Source organism: Rissa tridactyla, chromosome 3 (genome assembly GCF_028500815.1).
Source record: "Rissa tridactyla isolate bRisTri1 chromosome 3, bRisTri1.patW.cur.20221130, whole genome shotgun sequence".
In the NCBI taxonomy this organism is placed as follows: domain Eukaryota; kingdom Metazoa; phylum Chordata; class Aves; order Charadriiformes; family Laridae; genus Rissa; species Rissa tridactyla.
Genome location: NC_071468.1, coordinates 55,884,599 through 55,904,811, shown reverse-complemented (window position 1 = coordinate 55,904,811; position 20,213 = coordinate 55,884,599). Strand labels below are relative to the sequence as shown.

Sequence of the window (20,213 nt, the reverse complement as noted above, 5' to 3'; positions counted from 1 at the left end):
AAGGATGAATTTAGTGTGAAACACCGATGCAGGCTTAATTCAGGTTAAGAGAGAGTTACCCTCTATCATGAATACAACTTAACCCATCATAGATGCTTATCCTCCCAGGACTTAAGGTTGTGCAATTCCAAATCCATATTCAGATAAAAATCCTAGCCAGAAGTGTGCACTTCTTCAGCAATTAAGAGAAACGAAATCATAATAAGCTGCATATTTGGCAGACCTAGACCGAATGATCTCAAACTACTGATTGTCCTCACTGTAACTCTGCAGGAGCCTATATTGTAAAGGAAACACCACAGTGAAGTCCTGAGACAGCAGGCTGGTTTCTCATCTGGTCTGAATGCACCTCTTCAGAGGTTTCACTGCACTACTCAGTTATGGGCCAAACTCTGATAAACTCACAGTTAAACTAAACTGTAGTCTGTGGGAGCCCATAAGCACACAACTTTACTCAGGTACTTGCTCCAGCACCTTATCACAGTTGTGTAAAACCAGGTAAGAGTAATGAATTTTGATGTGCCCAAATACATCACCCAATACAAGCATTACCTGTTTACACACAAAAAGTAAGACGCACTACGTAAAAATCTATGTTTACTCTTATGTGAGTCTTACCAATCATTATGGTAAGACCTAATGCACCTAAATTAATCTACTTCTCAGAAGATCCTACAACAGGCAGTTGAACAAACACCACCACTTTGCTGTCACTCGGAGGGGTTCCTTTCTAAATACTACTGCAGACCTCTTTTGGTAAGTGTTCTCGAGTTCAGTGTTCTGCACCACAACAAATTTCGCAGAGTTCTGAGAGTTCTGTCCTTTAACAGGACATCGTTCATGAAAACCTAGCAAGTTATTTTAAGTGAACTTTCTTCATCTGTTTATCATACACCTGTCCTCATTTTTCTGTCCCCTCACACCTCCAGTTCACCCCAGTTCAACAGGTTGCTGCTGCCACCTACCGGAAGAGGTCTGACTCTCCCTTCTCCATGGTAACTTTCCTCTGTGTCTTCTGCTCACTGGACACTTCAAAGAGGCAACTCCGTTTGCTAGTACACCAGAAAGTTATTTTTTTGGTTGATGAGGGAGCTGTCTAGAAAATGGACCTTCTAGAAGTGCCAATACGAGCCCACATGTAGGGGAAGAGTACAGACAGGGGAAATATTTCTCTTGTTATCAGGAGGGGATTGTTAGATGTTGGCCATCTATTATTTCCAATTATAGGAACAAGCAGAATGACTGCTAACAGCCGAGCTAACAGAGCTAACAGCCAAACAGCATGTTGCTAGTTATAAATAAAGCGACCACTGCTACTGCTATCATCAACAAATATCTAACCATACTAATATTGCTTACAGAAACCATAAAAGGTTGGTTTCTCAAGCCTACCACTTTCACATACACATTTAAAGACACTTGAGCCTTTAAAAATAAATGCTTAGCTCACTTTAGGTACCTTCTATAATTCTTGGTCTTGTATCATTTTGTGATTAGACTATAGTCTAAAGGACTGAATTAATTTGAAGTAAAGATCATATATATTTCGTTCCAAGCTTTCAATGAATTTCCAAAGAGTTAAGATAAACTACTCCTTTGTTAGCAATTGGGCTAGTACTCATCAGTCTGGTAAGAGAACAGAAAGTAATCTCTGAACACCAATTCATCTTTCCACTAATCTCCTTAAAATTTCAATTAAGTCCCCTGAAGTTGCAAGTGAAGTAAGGCAAAGAGACTAAAATCAAGTCAGCCCAAGTGCAAGATCTTCCATGAACGCATACACATAACAGTTCTACCCCAATGTGAAAAAAAACCCCAACCCAAACTGTTGTCCACATCATGAAGCAAGAACAAAGCACATCAAGTAATTGAGCTGTACAGGTATCTGCAATTCACAAAAATAACAGTTTCAAGCTTGGCAACAGACGCTCAACGGTGACACTTTTACACAGATCTGTATTTTACCACTCAGTTGTGAAAACCCTTCAGAATAACAAATTTTTAATTGGATAGTTTTACAATTGTAATTTTACAACAAATGTAGTTTTACACCAATTATAGTCATCATCAGCATGAAGCTGACTAGAAGTGTTTGCAATTCCAGTTCTAAAAGTAAGAAACAGTCATCAAAAAAAGAGACTGCCATGACCACATAAAAATGAGCTTTGCTTTTCTGAAAGGCTTCAAAAAAGAAGAAGAAAGGAATTCTTATCGGTATAATTTCTTTTTCACTTTATTTCATTCAAAGCAAGCAGCAGTTATACCCTTTAATGGAGCAGATTAAGCATTAGAGACTAAGTTTAGAGAAATTCTAAGGTTTATGGAAAGACATCAGGCACCACAGAGCCTCTGCCTGACAGCATGGAAGGCAAGAGTAAAACTAAAACCAGTCTAGAAGATTAAGACTCTGAGCAGTTATAAACTCAGCACAGACTTTCAGTTTCACATGTGGCAGTAATGCTTTTCTATGCATTCTGACAGTTTTATCTATACGAAGGACTTGGAAGGGAAGGAACTTGTCTTAGTCTTGCAGCCCTGTCCTCATTTCTCTCCTGTTTTCCCCTTTAATTTCCACATCACCTACAGTCCACCCATTCCAAACATTAAAAAAAGGAAAAAATAGAAGCATTCATAATTAACCTAGAAAACCCTGGGTTCTTGAGGGTTTTGAGTTGGGGTTTTGGTTGCTTTTTAAAAAAGATTGTCCCCCTAAATTTTTAACCTTTAATTTTTGTATGTGCAGGCTGTGTTCTGCAGCCTTGAAGGAAAGAAGCTTCTGTTTTAAGAACATTGAAAATCTGACTTCAGGAGCTGGGGCTCAAAGAACACTAATGATCATGCAGCTCACTGAAAAACCACTGGAGTTGGCACAGTGGGGTTTTTTTTGCTACTTGTTCCTGTCATCTCTTCATGCACATCCTACCAGTAAACAAAAAATATATTCAGAAATCACAGAACAAATATATTCAGAAACCAACACTTCAATTACTCTGCATCCTTTTTTCTCCACTCTATCTGTTAAAGAGCAACCACAAGAAGAAATTTCACTTTCCAATCATAGAAATGCCACTTGCTACAATCAGCAAGACAAAACCAGCTACAGATGTAGTTTGAAACAGATGTGGCGCTGTAAGCTAAAGGTTAAAAACCAATACAGAAAGAGCAGAGTACAGATTCCCTTGTAGGACACTCAGGAAAACAAGGAGAGAAAGGTCCTGAGAAACAACCACTCATGAGAAAAAAACCTCACACAGCAGACATCCAGTTTAAACTGCAGACTTTTGGAGGGGGACATATGAGTTAATAACACCTACTAGAAACAGTCTTTGACTACCCTCTATAGTATTCATTTACCTTATGCGTTACTGATATAAATCCTACCAAGTACTGTTTACAACTACAAGGTCCCCAATACACAAGTCCACGTGCCTACAACAATTTGGTGATCGAGTTCTTGGAAACCACATCTGCTATTGAAAGATAATTTTAACTGGCTTCTCTGCTAAAACTCTTTATCTACTTCAAAACATAAGACACCAGCATGATTTTAAGACTCAAAGTTCAGTTTCTCCCCCTCCAATACCAGCAGTCTTCAACTTTTTAAATTTCATTCTCTCAGTCCAAGAAAGATGTGACTGAGCTGCAAAAAGATAACCATCTCAACAGCTACCTACACAAAGTTGGATAATGATTTAACATGTAAGGACAATAACAACAAAGTCCCCTTTTTTGTCAAGGAAAGAAAAAAATAGATGTAAACAAACATGATCACAACCAAGAAAAGAGAAGTAAAAGTCTCAGAATAGACTATCAGAGAAGATCTGCCTACACACACAGTTGTACAGTCTGAGGTCCCTGACTCACTATTTGCTCAAATACTGATAAAAGCAAGTATCTGTTCCCCATGCATGACATTAAAGGTAAAAATAAACAATGTATATGAAATAACCAAATAATTTAATTATGCTACCAAGGCATTTAAATAATTATATTGCAAATAGGTGAACACTATAATCATGGTCCCTTAACAGAGCAAAGATATTAGAATATCGCTATCCCTAACTACTGAAGAAAGACGGAAGAGATTAAAAAAACCTCTCCCTTACAAACACCTGTAATCACCAGGTTCTTTTAAATAAATAAATAAATATTAATTAATTAAAATTAAAAAAAAGCTATGAAAAATTACCAATTCCTTTCCCTCATTTAAGCAGTGAAGAAAGAATCTTAAACCAGAACTGTCATGAGATCTGAATCTAACCATAAAAGAGATTAAATGAATCATTTAAGCCTTATCAAAAACTAGTTTGTTCAGAATATCCGGGCACAAAATTAGGTTCTCCAGCTTTTCAAAGAAAGTAGTCTCCTTCCCCTTTACACCTTTCACATACAGCACATTTCTTTCTGCTCAAGAACAGCTTCAATTAAGATGTTTCATTACAGACAATACCACTTTGAAACTCTCACACTACTTCAATCCAGAAAACAAACACTGGCAGTATATTAAAATGCTTCACACTTCAATTAAAGTATACCACACAAAACTATTACACGTCACAGTCTAAATCTTTATCAAACTGAAAAGTACAAGTCAGAGAAAATTATTTCTTTTTGAAATGTAAAAGGGTTTTTGAGATAGAAAATGACTGGCTAAAGCAATCAGTCAGAGGTTTCTCTTATTTCAATGAAGTAAAAGCAGATTTCTTCTAATGGGGGCACACTTTTTGGTTATTTTAAGGATTTGTGGAAAACTTCCATGCAAGAGTTTATTCAAGTAGGCCATTTTTTGAGAACAGCAGGCTTAAAGACATAATGTAATAACCAAATGTATGATTAAAATATACTTCTGCAGATCAAACAGAACTCATCTTCAGTTTTGTGCATTGTTGTACTTCCTTTTACCCATATTTTTCCTGAGAAAACGACTACAATTATTAAAGAAAAACGCCTGAACTTTCCTTGCTAGGCTTACAATCAAAATTAAACTCTCCTTTTTTCATTTTGCAACACTTATGAGTTTTTTCAGTGACACTTGTAACTGACATAGTAGGGAAAGCCTCAAGGCAGTATCAAACCCAGCACTCCAGCTCTCCTCAGGCATGACCAGAGACATCTTGCCCTGCAGCCCCCAAAACAGTAAAGTCTCTTATGGTTAACTCCCATTCCATAACCATTTGATCAGCTGAGAGGTGGGTAGGTGGAAGCAGGCTAATGAGGAAAGAAAATAAATCTACCCACTCCTTGAAAGTACACTGACCGTTTTCAAAACACTTCCACCTTGTGTAATAAATATGACTATCGCCTATCACTACTGATTGGTAAAAAGAGTAAAGTGTGTGACCATTATCAGGCACATAGGTATTGATGAGAAAGTCCCATGTTCTATTTCCCCACAGGAATAGATGCAAGCAGAATCAATGGTCTGAAGCAACTGGACAGACAGGCATGCCATCAGATAACCAAGCAGCTAAGTACCATGAACTCCAACTTCCCTCCTGTTCCCTAATCATAAACCGAGGAACTATAGGGCAGCTTCTACTACCTTCTCATTTACCCTGAGTGACTCACCTTGAGAACCATCTCAGTTTATTTCATGAACTTTGAGATTTAATTTCCCAGCAATCTCTCCTGGTCAAGGAGCACAAAGGACTGTATCACACACACTTTTACTTCTGGGCTGCTTGAATATTTTGTTTTCCATTTTTCTCCTCTTTACAAAACTCAAACAATTTCTTTATTTGATAGGAGAGGTGTCATTGGTAAATACAACGTTTGGGTAAATACCTACTGAAAGACAGACTCTGGCAAAAAATAAATTCCTTTTGCATCTTAGTTCGGGACTTGACTTGTTTATTAATGTATCATTTACTGATAATGCTTCAATGACAGTAAGGCTGGGTATTTCAGCCACTCCTTAAAATGCAGTTCCAAAACAATTCAATACTGCCACTGTGAGCCCTCCTGCTCCCAGGCATGCATTCCCCTTCTCCCTCCTGTGACCTAAGCCATTGCTGGCACTCATCTGATCCTGCAGGACGCCAAGCCGGTGGGGGTAGGGGCAGAAGTGGTGTTAATTTCCTGCTAGTTTAGCTTTTAGTTAGATGAATGCCAGTGTGAACACGGAAAGAAGCAGAGCCAATTTACACTGATTTACACATCATACCCCTTAATTTTTCCCGAGGGCAATCTTGGAGAAGGGGGAAAAAACCCAAAGTTGTACGCAACACTAAAAGGGACTTTTCTGATTTCACATTATCTTAGCAGTAGAACAAACATTTAGGAAGTTAAACACCTAGCCCAACCACACAAGGCTGTCTCTGGCAGCTGTTACAAACAAACTACAATGTGGGCCTATAGGGTAAGAGGAAGGAAGAGACATACAAATTCTACAGAAGAAACACAAAAAGGGTTAATAACAGTAAACCACTTCCTTGAGTTGTTAGCAGCTAACTGGAAACAACTGTGTTAAAAGACAGCACCAGAAGAGAGAGCAGGTGGAGACATTTCAGAAAGACTGGTAGGACACCACCAAGAAGGAAGCTACCACCAAGAGTTAGGGAAGCCAGACCTTCAGTTATTTAAGACCATACCATGAAGAAAAGAATGGCCGCAGAAGTTCCCTATTTCATCTATCCTCTTCTCTAGAAGAGGAATTGAGGCCCCTGGATATGAAGGGTGCCCATATCATGAAGGGGCCTACAGCTGAGCTGCCACAGTTTTAGGCTAACAGAGCCTGCCTTCATATCTAAGTGCAGTTACCTTCACTTGTGACGTTACACTGGCAGAAGGACCTGCAGCACCAGAGGACTTATTTGAAAGAATAGCTGCCAGGGAAAAGGGGAATGAAAGGAAGAAGCATGTTCATGGAAACCAGGAGTTGTTTTCTCTTTCTTCTCTGTTAGTTTCCAAACTAACAGCTTCCCTACCTAGGAACCGATAACACATCATTTTAAGATTAGCTATTTCCCCCTGAGTTTCCCATGTTTCACTATGAACTTTCTTCAAAGAGAATAATGCTACTTGTTCTGCAGCCTTCTGTAAAGGAAAGAAAGATGCAATCACTGCACTTCCTGCTATGTGAAGGACTAATACCACCGACCCATTTTCTGCACTTTACTCCACACAGGATTCAGAGAGAGGAAAGCTGGGAAGAGCAGAAATGCCTCCAGTACTCAAGGCTTCTCAATATGTATTGTTTCCTGCTGTTATAACCTTTAAAAGATGGCCACCAATCCTTTTACAAATTAACCCATCTTTTACCTTTTCTACCTTAAACAATATCTCCTTACAAAGGTCCTGACACCACATACAGACTAATGAGACTACTAGATACTCAAAAGGAAAAAACTAAAAATAACCTGCTGTGAAAAAGGCAGATGAGGAAAGTAGCAGAGGGAAGCTGAGAAAGAATAGAAAAGATGCCTCATAGTGCAAGGTGAGTAAAGAGCTTTTAACACTGTAGGGTTCTCCACTTTGTCACACCACTTGGGAAGGAAAGAGACTCCCACAACAGCAGCAAGATTTACAGAAGACTAAAAACCACATTAAAAAAGTCCAGAGCACTTGCAACTAAGATTCTGTCCCTATCTTATCCATATTCCGAGGCCCCTTCTTGCAAACTATGGGCCAGGGCTGGGGGGGTGGGGTGGGGGGGGCAGGAGGGCGAGGAGCAGAGGGAAAGTGCAGAAGTAAACCACTGTTTAAAAAGCTAGATATCAAGACTACACTATCATCTAGCAACAAAAACAGAAAGGGGTTCTCTCTGAAACTCACATACATGTATTATTAAACTATGAAGTCTAAAAAACCTTTTTAATTATAAAACCGCCAATATTTTGGACATATTAACACATGCCAAAAGTAAAAAATGTTGATGTTTAACTAATTACTAAAATGACAAATTTTGTTACTAGCTTGCCAATAATTCTAAAAATGAGTTAATTTCCCACCCCCTTTATTAAACACTTCATCTTTGCACTCAGATTTTGACCTTCCCCTGTGTTTTCTGAATATTATATCACCTTTTAGCCTTTAACTAAGAAATTAGCTGTACTTTATCTTTCTTTTTACAACTGGAGTTAAACACTGAAAATGTAAAAAGTACATCCAAGTAAGAATAATTGTAAAGCCTCAGTATTTATCTTCTAACCAGAGATACAGACAGATACCATGTATTTTCAGGAAACTAAACACAGCGCCAAGATTCCATTTTATTAAAACAAATATTAAACAAATCCATGGAGGAAAAGTAACTCTGCTAGTCTGGATAGCTCTTCACAACTTAGACATACTGATACATTTCTTGCATTTGCAACAAAGATAAGATGCCTGTTAATAGAAGTAGACCGACTTTTGAAAGATAAGATGAACAATGTCATACAGATAAAGTGGCAAAGGATTCATAACTATTATACTTAGCTTCATATTTCAGAAGGGTTCAACTTTTCACCCATTCCAATTGTCTAATGCTTGTCCTGCAAAAATACTAAGCCATGGGTTACAGGCAGGCATAATTGAAGAATGCAAATGTGGACTTTTCAGAGGAGCTGGCAAGAACAAAGGTATGAAGAAAACCTGTTGTGCTTTAATTTTGTGATAAAAGCACAATTTTTTTCCCCATAAATGAATAGCAAAGTAAGTATTATTCCTTCCAATTACAAATAGTTTCACTCTCACAATAGGTTCAAAGGATGACAAAGCAGTGACAATAGATTCTTACGTTCAGAAGGCAAGCAAAGTGGAGCTGCTAGGCTTTTCCTAAATCAATTTAAAATCCTAGTCAATACATGTACATCAGAAAACAAAACTACAAGAGCCAGAGAAGCTGTACTGCAACAGTAAAACGTGAAATGAGAAAGTGCTTTTGAAATCAGTGAATTTTGACAGTCTGAGCAGTCACTGTAGGCGTTCAGCAACATTCACTGACATGACAGTATAAGGTGATGACTTGCCCTTATCACAAACAGGCAGCAGCTTGAAGTCACACAGGCAAAGCCAAAATACTATTTAACTCTAAGACTCTTAAAGACTTCAAACCAGAAGACAACTGTTTTTTAATTAACAATATCCCATGCTAGTATAACTCTGGATATTTTGCTAGCTTAAGTATCTTTTTGAGCATGAACTATATTATGTTGAGTCAAGTTGCAGGTCTCAAGATCTCATTTGCGTTGGCAAGAATTTCCCCACTCATTGATGGGGAGTGGAAAAAACATTCCACAGAGCTGCCAATGGCTCTACACTGAAGAAACACAAGCTACAGTTTGGCCTGTTCTTTTGGCCAGTTTCAACAGGAAGGAAGCCTGAAGCTCCATCAACTCTGCTAACACCATTAGGTGGTACTTCAACTTTAAGACGCTCTCTGTCACAGGGAATTTACTTGAAACTAAAATCCACAAGAAAAATTAAGCAAAACAAATATAATAAACACAACCACAAAAAAATAAAGTAATGTCGAACTTCAGCACCCGGAAAAGGCTTAAACACCTGTGTTTTGTACAGCGTTTTGTAAACAAACAGACATTTACATTAAGCTTTAGCTTGAAAAAGTTGTTAGTATCTGCCAGACTAGAATGTGAACATGCAGGCCAGATTGGCAACTACTGTTATGTTCCAAAGTCCATAAAAAATGTGCAATTTAAAGAAAGAGAACACCTACATACTAATTTTAATTTACTCATCTTTAAATGAAGCTCCATACTCACTAATATGGATGAATAGTAGACTATAATTTAATAGACTCACCAGCTTCCTCTCATAACCATTAAAGGTTACAAAAGGCTCTGACTCTAGGCCAGCTCAAATAATAGTCTTCTGTAGTACACAGGTGATAGAGGAGTATCTTTACAAAACTTCTGTTTTGCTATCCTATTTTAACCACACCTTTTCTCAAGTGTTGACAAGTGCTGCACCTTTTTTCTAAATGATTCTCTCCATCTTTCTCTCTTTCCATAGTTTATTTACCTCATTGCAGTTACACTTATCTGTTAGCCACACTTTCACCGGTTTCAACGTGACCCGACTTTCCTACTCCATTGCAACACTGAACTACAACATTTAAAGATTAAACACCTTAGAAAAACCTAGCCATTCTTACTGATAAGGAGAAGACTGGTAGGATTCTTAGAGGCACCATCACCTAAAGCTCACTAATTAAAATATGCCTGTTGAAAGCATTTAAAACTCCTTGATTATCTCCAGATAACTGGAGAAAGATTACTGTTACCATCTTTCACCCAGGTAGGCTACTGGTGAAGATTTCACACAGTGCCAGAACACGGGTTCTGTGGTAAAGTTAGTTCAACTAGTTTCCATCCTACTTCTTGAAGGGCTAGCTTTTAATTTGCATCATTTTGGCGATTCAGTTGGTGACCCTGCAAACAGGTGCAGTGCCACAGATGGGCGGAGATGAATTCTTGAACTGGTCTTCCTGCTTGTCTATCGTAGCACCACTCTTAGGTCTACAGTTTCATGAGAGGTTTTCTCCTTCAACAATAACAGCTTAATAAACTCTTGATCTCTTCTTCTCCGTTTTTGCCATCCCTCAGTTTTGCAGAAAAACCTGTTTGTGAGATCATACTATAAACCACATCAGTGAACTACGGGGAAAGGATAGCAAATCCATACACTGTCACTGCTGTAGTGCAAAACATCCCCCTCAGTGTGAAGGTATAGGAAACTACTGAACTGGTCTAACAGTTCCTCATCATCAAGGGGTTAGTCTTGCTCCATGAGATAACCTAAGACAGTTAAATAGCAATCAGCTTTTTCTGGTTAGTTTTCTAACCCCCAGTACATAGACTGACCTGGCTCACAGACAGATGAGACAAGTACCAGAGACCAGCTGCTTGTGTCAGTGAAAGAAATCTTCCCTGTTCAATCAGAGTAAACTATCAGCCTGGCCACCGATGCTCACAAATACTTGCATTCTTCCATTTTTTGCTTTAAACTTCCTATCCCAAAGCCATTTTGTAATATTACTCCAGGAATATTTCACTTAGAAATACTGACAGAAGAGTTACAGCATTTCTTTCACAGCAGCAAAGACGTATTTTGTATCAATAAACCAAAACTGCTACCCAAGTCAAGGCTGAAGCTATTCCAGAAAACTAACACCGTTTTGCATGTGTAACTGCAGCTACACTAGCAACCTCTGCATGCATACAGCTACATTACGTAAGGATGACACTCTTTATGCATCCAAAACGATGCAGCCATGTTGGTACCATTCATAGCTTTGACGAGACCCACATCACCCGAAGACTGAAGATAACAGATTATTATACTGATTTTTTTTCCCCTCTGCAGTATGTGTATGAAAGCATTACTGGGAGAAATGATATTTTCCTTTCAGCCTGGAAACCACAGGGGTTTTCAACCCTGTGCAGGGGAAAAAAGGAAACAAATAATGGGTATTTTTCTCTGAACCTTACTGCTTAACACATCACCTGCTAGAAACAAGAGGCTGGAGAGAACAGAAATTTCCACAATCCAAATGACAGTTCTCTCCCTCTGCTTACAATTTATTTTACTCTCCTTCATCAGATACTGTGGAAGAGGAATCCAAAAACTGTTGCACTTTAGGCCTGGGAAAGGAAGATCAAAATGTGCTTCTTGTAGAGGAACAGGAACTAATGCTTTAGCAACCCCTTTTACGCACACATTTGTGCTAAGTCCTAACTCAAATATACGAAGTAAGTTATGTTGCTTAAAAAATTTGCTAGTGGGCAATTTTCTCCTTGTATTCAACTCATTTTACAAAAAAATGTTCTCATTCTGATTGAAGTCCTGAGTGTAAGCATCATAGATGTGATCCACTGTCACAACCTTCAACAGAATTCCCAGCTTTGATACACCTACCTCTACTCTAAGCAGCTACTGATGAATACAAACTGGTGAGGGTCTAACTCAAGCAATTTCACAATTGTTGTATGAATTGTTCACATAATATTAAAAGTCATGTAGAAACTGAAACAGCTAAATGAATTACAGCTATTAAAGACATTTTTAGTTAATTTAAGATTGGCACTATTTAAAATGACTGAAGAACTAAGAGATGTAATAGATGTAAAATAACTAATACTTTGCAAAATGTCTTTGTCTAATCCAACATATGCATCTTCATAAACAAACTTTATTATTCACGGGACCACAAACTCTTCTGGGACTGACTAATAAATATTTATACAGTGCCTTGCACAAAAGGGCCTAATCCAAGTCAAGCTCTCTGTCCAATACCAAAGCATAAATAAAATATAATAATCCGGTATCGGCAATTATTCCAGTATTCAGTTTAAAATACAGAGTTTGACATACACACAAAATCTTATCCCCATTTACCAAAGACAGGACTAGTATTTTAAAAAAGGGAACAAGACACCAAAAGTTTTAAACGAAGCAGCTTTATAAGCCAATGTGAAACACACTGCTTTGTACTTATCAACTTAAAATGCCTTTTTAAGCATAATTTTGCTGAGCCCCTGAAGATTCCCTGTTCCCAGGCTTAAACCCATTAGATTATAGAAGGCTGTCTATGAAAGATAACCTACCATTCCCTTTCAAAAAACAAAGGTTTGTCCAACAAATCAAAAGTAGCAGTTTAAACTAGTTGAATGAATTGAAAGAAATCCAAGTACAGAACTCATGACACTTTTTTTTTCCTCTCATTCTCTCAAGAAAGCCTAAACGGTGCAGGGGCAAATTTAGCAATTGATACTCTTAAGAGGAAACAGAATGGGAAACAAGTTACAAGTGCTGAACTGGTCTCCTAAGAAGGAACAGAAGTTTCCAAGAAGAAAGGTTAGAACAAGAAAGAATGCCAGAGATAAGCACAAACAAGAGGGCACCAATGTTTCAATTGTAAAGTATAGATCATAAATTGCTTAGGCAAGGGAGAGTGAAGAAAGGATATGAATAAACAGATCTCCTCTCTTCCAGTGGACCTACAAATACGATAGAATATCAGCAAAAAGGCAGTTGGAGAAGGTAAATTCCACCTGGGACAGATTTTTAGAGTCAAGAAAAAATAAACAAAAATATGAGTGCTGTAAATAAATGGAGAAGTACCATAAAAAGAGATATGTAGCACGGCACAGACACAGAAGGTGGAGACTTTTCTTAAGGGTTTAAACACAACATGAATTGACAAAGGATACAATTACATGCCACACTGTACAACTTTTTTTTTTTTTTTAAGTGTGTGCTTTTTTTTTTTTCCTATGTAAGTGAAAGAGTTAATAATTTTTTCCACCTGGGGAAATCAGGCATAGGACTTGCATGGGAAAAGACTTTTCTACACTTCTAACCTTCAGTATAAAGTAGAAATTGATTTTACCCCACACCCCCAACAGCTTCAGGAAAACAGATGATTTATCTGTATGTACATATTAGTCATAGCTTCAGACACTGGACCAGTAACAAGTAGTAATGTCTAATGGGGTGGTGACATTCTGAAACTTACTGTATTTTTTTTTTTCAGGTAGTTTATCCTGCTGAGAAAGACATTCTGAGAACATATTGATAAACAGATGGCTCAACAAATGAGATTTTATTTTTCTTAACACACATGCAATGCAATTTCCTTTCAAAAATGCATTCTAAAGCCCTATCTTTGACAGCCTCTAAGAATTTTTCTAAAAATTACTCCCTAAATATATTCATGATTGATCTTTCTACAAGTGAAAAAAATATGAAAACACCTGGTAACAGCAAAGCATCTCCTTCAACCATAAAGATATGCTGCAGCAAATAAAATTAAAAGTTTGCTGTTAAGAGTATTTCACGTCTGTCAGTGATTTCTTACCCATTTCTACTAGCATTACCTACAGAATAGACATACCAGATAAATACTTATTTCAAGATTCAATGAACTCCATGAAATATTTAATCTGTAATATCTGAATTAATCTGTAATAATCTGTATAATCTGAAATCTTTAATAAATCTGTAATAAAAAGCAACTAATTTCAGGCTTATTAAAACAGTTTGATTCTACCATGGCTCATCTTCACAGATAAATCTATTAGACCTGGAAGTACATTAAATATACCATTGCACGCAACAGCCCAGAGGCATGACTGAATTACACTATTAGCATGAGACCAACATTGAAGTCACATTACCCAAAACCTCTGTAACTATATAGGATGTAACAATAAAATAATGCTTTTGACTAAGTATTTTGAGAATAACATGTATTTCCTATGCAGTTTAAGCAACTCCTCCCTTACCCGTGCACAGTCTTGCCCTGTGCTGCTACAGGCACTGTGCCAGTCTAGTGGTTAGGGCAATCACGGCCAATGAGACCCATACAAACATGTATGCAGGCACAGCAGAAGACGCTCTGTATGCGTGGAAGCAACAAATATCACCCAAAATCTAACAGCCACCTCACCCTAAGAGTTTCTACCATTGTAGTCAAAAGTGTGCCACTGTTGTAACACAACCTTAGCAGCCCAGCACTCTGCTCAGCTACCTGATATCTCTCACCTTTTCTTTTTTTCCTCCCCCTTTTTCTCAGCCTTTTTTTTTAGTTCTCATCTTCTTAAGAACCCATTGTGATTTTTTTTCAGTAAACCAAAACTGGCAGCTGCTGCTAACCTTCCTCTTAAAGGCACCGTCCCATAAATAGCAGAACATAACAAAGCCCCATTTCCCATAGATTTGCATTCTGCCTCAGCCTTGCCCCCGGGTTCCAAGTAGTCACATTCCACCTCTATCCCAGATGCCTATTATCTTACCCCTCCCTTCCAAGCACTAGCCACAATATACTTAACCTCTCACGTCCTCTAACTACTGACTGAAGAAAAGAGTACTGAGCTTCATATCTAGTTCTTACCCACAGACAACTGTTTGCTGGCCAACTGGCAGGCTAAATACAGGTAACTGCTAAATTTATGCAAAACTTTTCCCTAAAGAGATGGTCTTACTGAATGAAGCCATCAATTTTAACAAAGCTTGTTAAACATTATTAAAATGTAAAAGTCTTTGAGACTTTGCCCCTTGGCTAATTTCTTTGCTGAAACTAGCTGATAAACTCAAAATTTATCAAGATACAGGATTAAAGAAAACATAATTGCTCAAGATTTGTGGCTTTAGAAAGGCAAATTAAAGATGGTTTATACATTACACAAATACATAAAATGCAACAGTAAGTCTAGTTCTTTAAAAAAACCCAAACACATAAAATATGTGCATCTCATCCATGTGAGAAGAGCTGATTCTGAACTCCCAAATAGCAAAAATTTCTTCTCTAGCATGTCTAATTAACTAAGGTTTCTTAAAGAAACTGCATTTACGCATTCTATTTCTCCTTTTTATAAGTTTTGCATCCTCCAACCATTTTCAAGTGCATTTTAAAGGAGGTGTAAATTTCTACAAATTTTTGAAAACTGGCAGCTTTGTAGAAAAAAAGAAGCTCAAATTCATGCCTTCAATGAGAGGAAAAGCAGGTGGAACTCTGCCTTCTCCATTGGCAGCCCCTACAGACCAACCAGCCACTACGCACATAGCACTAGATTTGATTAATTCTGGAACAACATACTTATTATTCGAGGGTTTATCTAACTTAAGAAAACCATCAAAGTAGTAAGCATATATACTGTCTTTGTCCTATTTTTGGTAAATTCTAGCAAGCCTAACAATATCATGACTAATAAGTGCACAGTTTTGGTTGTTTTTTTTTTTTATTTAGAAAAAAACCTCATATACGCAACCTCCAAAAATATATGGTTTCTTCCTACCACTGTGTGTTCTTAAGTTAATACTTTTCAAAACACTAAAGGGACCACAAGTTTTACATCCATTCTGAAACACCAATTTTTAAATAATGGAAAAATTAAATTCTGCTCATAGTACAACCAGGATCTGAATGAGTTTTAAACAACTCATCATTAAAGACAGTGAAACTTGATCTTCATCTGTGCTTAGAGTAAGAAAGAGCTATACATTTTCCATATTGCTACAAAAATTGATTACATATAGCATTTTTCTAAGAACATAATGCATATTTTAAACAAAAGAATCTTTTTTTTTTGTGAAATTCTGTGGCCAGACACTAATTTAAACAAAGTTTATTTAGCACATTACCATAAGTTATGCTCAAGTTCTTGCCACCAAAAAAAAAAATCTTACACATTCTAAAAATATTAACTATTTAACTGCACCTACGGCAACCAGAACATCCTGAGTGATGCTGTTCATTCAACAACAGACATGTTCCAAGGATATCAGGATACCATATACAAACAACACAGATCTTTCAACTTTAGTTATGTCAAGCTATTTCACTTGGTTTCACTAGAACCTGATTACAACCGATTAAGGAACACCAAAATCCAAAGGCAGCGTAACACAAAACTAGAAAGAACTCAGTAAAGATCTGTACACTGTTTGGAATACTTTCTTGCAGGGGAGCTGACCTTGCTGCTCAGTTCAATAAAAATAAGTTCCCAATTTTACTATGATAATGATAAAGGTCCACAAAAACTTTTGTCAGGGAGAGCATTAATATTATGGCTGTGATTTTTTGGTAAGTGTTCTCAGGAGAGGGTGAAACTGAAACAACTATTATACTGGAACCTCTGACTACAATTAAGAGTTTATAAAAATATTATCCAATTGTGAATTTGACAGCTTTCTTGCTCTCACAGTTGCATTTATATATGTGGAATCCAATACAGATCAGTTTGCTAAGCAGCGTTCAAGATATTTTAGAACATCCACCAGCATTTCTCCTGTTTGAAATAGAAAGTGTATACTTTTCCAGTTGAGATAACCTACTGTGCAATTAAAGAGAAAAAAAACCCAACTTGAATCACTGTATACATTAGTGGGAAAAAAAGTTAACTTTCATTTCAATCATTTAAATATTTGAGTTTTGAGTATAGCTTTAAAAAAATCCAGTTCTGAATCACTGGAATTTTTGTTCTATTTCCTGTAAAAGCACCAACAGCAACATCATTTAGCATTCCGCTTGCAGCAGTTCAGAAAAGATCAGCCTGATCCCTCAGTCCTAACTTTACAGTCATTTCATAAACTTGAGGTCACATCTGACGAACTTATTTCTCCCAGTTTTTCCAACCATGGAGATCATGATAAGGAGGTAGCACTTGCAATAGGATGAAGAACAATCTAGTTTTATGTTTCAAAGTACCCTCTCACAAAGAAATAGTTTGCCAAAAGTTCTTTAAGCTCCCTACCAAAAAAAAAAAGTTTGCTGAGAATAATCTCTTCAACAGATGACAGGTTTAATTCTACAAGGCTTGAAAAGCATACCAGTTATCTATAAAGCCAAAGATCATGACAAAACAACGCAGGGCCTCAGCCTTCAAAACAATGCCATGGTAAGAAAAAACACTATCTTCTTCCATTCTGTCACTGTTGGAAAAGAGAAGTTTCTACCAGGACAGTGTCTTCGGAAGAATGCCCATTTTCAATAATTCTATTTTTATATCAGGAAATTTAAAGGAAGAGAAGAGAACCCTTTGACTTCTCTTGACGTTGAGAAGGAAAATGGTTTACATTTCACAAAGTCTTTGAAAGCTGGTGTAAGCAAGGGTAGCGTAGCATAGCGTAGCAAGAAGATGGCACTGCCCCCACATGTAATGACAGGGATGATGCTTTATCAAACATCTCTCAGAAACAAAATTGGGGTGACCCAAACTGAGTATGTCCTCCAACAGCCTTCCTCCTCTCTACCCCTTTGCAGGCTCTCCTGTGAAGCAAAACGGGAAAAACCATCCAGGTCTTCTCAGTTTTTAAAACGAATCAAGAGTCAGCTCAGTGTCCATTCTGCTGCAGCACAAGCCAAGGTACTACCTACAGACGAGCATCCGTAAGTTTAACATATGGATAACAGCCATAAGTGACTGAAACTTTCATTTAAATTGGAGGGCAGAACTTAGCGAAGCTGATGACATGTCTCTCCTAATTTGTCAGTGGAACTTCCCTCTTGCCAAAAGCAGATATCAGAATTCTGAGGTTTGACAAAACCCAATTACAAAAATACACATAAAGAACAAATAATTGAAATATGTATATGAAATGCAAATGCCTGATTACCTGGTAAATCATTAGCTAAACTGAAAATTATTCCTGATTTCAGCAGATTGTGGCCAATGATTAATATAGTGCTATTGCTATAGAGTCACTAGCCCTCCTTACTATAGTGCACGTGTAGTACCATTTTGGTGGCTAAAGTTATGATACAAAACAATTTGAACAGTCTAAGAATTACTCTGTTTTTAACATTTGTCTTTTAAACATCTACGTAAGTCAGAGTACTGAAAATTATATGCAACACCATTTTCAACATTCTACAGCTGAGCTTCAGAAACAGCTTTATTCAGTCAATATCAAATACCCTAAAATTATGATGATTAGAAAACCACAGCTGAAACCCACTCCTTGCTAAGAAGTACTCCTTCGGGATTCCTTTTTAAAGTATGTACTTACTATCATTAATATAAAACACCTACAGGTCTCAGGCCAAACCTGGCTCTGCTGAACTACCAGGTAAAGTAGGAAGAACACAAGGTCCCTGCCCTGAAGCCCCTCCTACATCTAACAGGACTGAGCATTCGGACTTTTAATACAAGCCTTTCAATGAATGAGACAAAGTACTACACACCTCTGCATAGCGTTCCCAGGTCTCTCGGAGGGACAAAACTCAAAAAAAGAAGACGAAAAAAAGGAAACTATGCATCTCCTCTCTTCGAAATCCCTCTTATCAGAACCATTTCAAGAATTTCTACTCAACAATTAAACTGCCTCGAATAATGGAAACTAACGTCCCAAATATTCTATATATGGAATCGAGCCCAGCCAGCCCCCGCAAAGACACCCGGGCACCAAAAAAGAAAAATCGCACCTCTGACACCCTGTTAATTCATCCTCAAATGGCGGAGTCTCGCCCAGCGCACTCACACCTGTCACCTGCTGGGCGCCAGGCCAGCCCCCCTTCTCTCCCCTCCTTTCCCCCCGGCCCGGACAGCCCGCCGCAGGCTGCTTCCGCTCCTCCGCGGGCCGCCGCAGCCCCCCACCGCAGGGCAGGCCGGGGCCGCCGCCACGCACACCGCCCCGCGCCCCCGCCGGGTCCCTCCCCGCGCCGGGGGAACCAGCTTCCGCCACTGGCGAAGGGAAAATAAGTTTCCATCTCTCCGCCGGACGCCCCGCTGCGCGGCGGCTTCCCGCCCCTGCCCTCTCCTCCCCACCCCGGGATGAGCGGGGTGCCGGGGGCTGCTCCCTCCCGGCGCGCAGGCCTCCCCTCCCCTCGGCAGAGCCCGGGGTGGGGAGAGGAGCTGCGGCAGCGCCTCGGGCCCCCTGCCCTGCTCAGGCCTGCGGGGCGGCCCTCCGCGCCTCCCCCTGCAGCCCCCCGGGGATGGGACCAGCCCCGCCAGGAAACCAGCCCGGGGAGCCGCCACCAGGCCCGCCTCGGCGGGGTCAGCCTTACCCTGCTGCCGCCTCTCCTCCTCCTCCTCCGCCTCCTCCTCCGCCGCCGCCTCCCCCACCACGGCAGCAGCCGCCGCCACTACCGCCGCCGCCACCAGCGCCGCCGCCGCCTCCGCCCGGCAGGGGGGACCCCGCCGACCCGACCCGCTCCGCAGCCTCCCGCCGCCGCCGTTCCGCTCCGGGGGGGGAGGAGGAGGAGAAGGAAGGGAAAGGGGGGTTCCGTGCTGCCGCCGCGGGCGGGAGAAGCGGGGAGGCCGGGGGTGGGTGGGTTCAGTCGGTGAGTGGGTGCCCGCCGCGGCGCCGCCGCTCCCCTCCTCAGCTGGGACCGCTCCGGCCGCGCGCCGCTCCCGGCCCCCCCCTCCCCCCCGCTCGCTGCGGCTCCGAATCAAAATAGTGTCACAATATGGCGGCGGCGGCCCAGCATCGCGAGACCCGGCCCCGGGTGGTAACGGGAGGCGGCGCGCGCCAATGGGCCGCCGGGGGAGGGGGGCCGGGGCGGGGGCCTCCGCCGGCACCGCCCACGGGGTGGGGCGTGGACAGGGGTTGGGGGGGCTACGGGGGTGGGGAGCGCTGCGGCGAGCGCGCCGCCAGCGCGTGCCCGGTGCGTGGGAGTCCCGCGCCGCCCCCCACCCCCGCGGAGCAACGGCCGCCACCTCAGGCCATGGCGGACCCCCGCCTCCCTTGCCCTGCCCACCGGGCACCCCCGGCCCCCGCGGCCCCTTCTCTTCCCTCGCCCCGGCGGCAGGGGGTGGGTAGGTGGGCCG

The 20,213-nt window shown here is 40.2% G+C and overlaps 1 protein-coding gene across 1 annotated transcript in view; it reads right to left on the bottom strand.

Annotated features, from left to right (window-relative positions):
* The window catches only part of TAB2 (TGF-beta activated kinase 1 (MAP3K7) binding protein 2), a 64,990-nt gene extending 45,156 nt beyond the window's left edge, over positions 1–19,834 (bottom strand). The window contains exon 1 of the mRNA XM_054194399.1: positions 19,451–19,834. The gene's annotated coding sequence lies outside the window, so the exon portion shown is untranslated. The remainder of the gene's footprint in view (positions 1–19,450) is intronic.
* Positions 19,835–20,213: the final 379 nt, after the last annotated feature.